Source organism: Drosophila takahashii, chromosome 2L (genome assembly GCF_030179915.1).
Source record: "Drosophila takahashii strain IR98-3 E-12201 chromosome 2L, DtakHiC1v2, whole genome shotgun sequence".
In the NCBI taxonomy this organism is placed as follows: domain Eukaryota; kingdom Metazoa; phylum Arthropoda; class Insecta; order Diptera; family Drosophilidae; genus Drosophila; species Drosophila takahashii.
In genome coordinates this window covers 28198044-28200397 of record NC_091678.1, presented here as the reverse complement: position 1 = coordinate 28200397, position 2354 = coordinate 28198044, and the positions used below count along the sequence as shown (strand labels likewise).

General features: G+C 29.3%; 1 long non-coding RNA gene across 1 annotated transcript; it reads left to right on the top strand.

Moving 5' to 3' along the window:
- Positions 1 to 720: 720 nt before the first annotated feature.
- LOC138913764 (uncharacterized) lies at positions 721 to 1636 on the top strand. The gene is made up of 2 exons (XR_011419603.1): positions 721 to 1415; positions 1469 to 1636. It is a non-coding gene; the product is annotated as an uncharacterized lncRNA (long non-coding RNA).
- The last annotated feature ends 718 nt before the right edge of the window (positions 1637 to 2354 follow it).

The following is a 2354-nucleotide window of genomic DNA, read 5'->3' as shown; positions in this document are numbered from 1 at the left end:
TATTTCATTGAATATTCCAATTATATTAGCTGCCGCTTAAGACAACAGCAACAACATAAATTAAATCAGACCATTGCCATTGACAATTGTTGGAATTCGATAAAGATATGGACAACATGGACGAAGAGGACATAAATAACGCTTTCAGGGTCTGATAAGTTCCGAGAAGTATTTTGATGCATGTGAGTCAATGTTTATTAGCACAAATAAAAAGTAAATAAGCCACAGCCCTTTTAGAAAAGATTTGGCCAATTCTGGGAAAAGGACGTACCGAAAACAATGAGGAGTTTTCTGATGGAGACGGATATATTTTGTATTTTAGTCTCAGGACTGGAAGAGCTGCAAAAAAGGGCACATCATTTTGCAAAGCAATTCCTTTGTCAAAGCGTGTCGCTATTGCACTCTATACACTCAAAAAATTATTTTTTCTTAAATATAGAAAAAAAAATTTTTTCTGTGCTTCAAAAAAATATTCTATAAAGAGGAAAAATTTTCTAATCTTCAGAAAAATTTTCTAATCTTCAAAAAAATTCTGAATTGAACGAGTTTTTTTAGAAAATATTTTCTGAAATACAGAAAAATCAATTTTTTTCTAAATTATAAGGTTTATTTTTCTAATCATCCTTTCTTTTTTTGAGGGTTAAAATCGCCATTGATTTTAGAAAAAAAAAGACTGAACTTTTCTAAAACTGAAAAAAAATTGCCATTAAAATTATAAATATTTCTACATAATAGAAATATTGTTTTTCTAATAACAGAAAAATTTTTTGAAGATTTTTCTAACATTTTGAAAAAAATGTGTGATATTAAGAAATATTTTTCTAGAAAATAAAAAATTTAACCGTATTTGATCGATTTCCTTTCTTATAGACTTTTTAGAAAAGTTTTTTTTAGCCTAAGAAAAAATCGCTATTAATCGAAGAAAATTTCCGGGATTGGTAGCCTAGGGGTCTAACGCGTGCGTGCATGCATATGTTATTCAAGCTTGCGGCTGCAAGAGTGAGTTCAAACCCACGTCGAGACGAAAAACTCGTGGTGTCTTTTTGTTTTTTTTTTAACACTAATAGTTACATATTAATAAAAAAAATGTATTGCATTTTGTTTAAGTTTTTCAAATTTGAAACATTCAATTACTGTTACTATTGAACCATAATAAATAATAAATATATAAATATTAATATTAATCAATAAATATTTAAAAGTAAAATTAAATGATAAACTAAAAGGAATAACCAGAAGAAAGCCAGATCAATTTGAGTAAAAATAGGAGAACAAAATGTGAATAGACTTTGTACAGCGCCTCACGTGATGCTTCCGTGGCGTAGCTAGTAGAGTGCTTGACTGCAAACTGTGAGGCGCGAGCGGTTAGCGGTTCGAATCCCGCGTGCGGCGACCAAGATGTTTTTCTCAAAATAGTAAGTTATTGGGTTTTTATATTTATAATTTGTAATTTGTACACTCATTTCAGTTCCAATTTGAAACCACCCATGTGCTCAATTAAAGGAAATTAAAATAAGGTGACAAACAAGAACGAAAAAAAAAACAACACAAAGGCCGTGGCGTCACAGAAACAACCGGGTATAATTCCGAAGCCCGAAAATAGATTTTTGTATTTTCTGAATTTGAGAAATTTTTTTTTTTTTATTTAAAAAATATTTGTCTATATTTAACAAAAACCGTATTTCTATTTTTTAGAAAACCTTTATTTCTAAATTCTAAGAAATAATTTTTTACTTTCTAGCAAAATATTTCTAAATTGCAGTCTATTTTTTTTTGAATTTTAGGAAAAAACGTCTTTGATTTTAAAAACCTACTTTCTTTAATATAGACAAAATCGCCAGTAAAGCAAATTCATAGGCGATTTTCTAAAACCAAGGGCGATTTCAGTCGATTTTTTTTTTGGGTGTACCTTGGAAAGCTCGGCAAAATGCTGGACTATAGGAAGGCTGTTCGGAGTGTCAGCCAACAGTGTTTGCAATATTCTTTATGAGTTTTGCCAGGCGTTTATTTCAAAGTTCGCAGAGGAGTACTTGCCAGCCAATTTTTTGACTGAAGAAATGGTTGATAACTGCACTCAAAAAAAAAAAACAGCCCGAAATCGCCATTAAATCAAGAAATTCGCCATGAATTTCAGTCGATGACAATTTACCGTATTTTTTAAAAAGGAATTTTCTAAAATTAAAAAAAAAAATTCTGAAAAGCAGAGATACTTTTCTAAAATCAAGAAAAATTGCCATAAAATTGAGAAAATTTCCTAAAATTCAGAAAGTACTTTTCTTGAAAATAGAATTTTTTTCTTAAAATAAAAAGGACTTTTTTTATTTTCAGAAAATGTTCTTTAATTTAAAAAAATG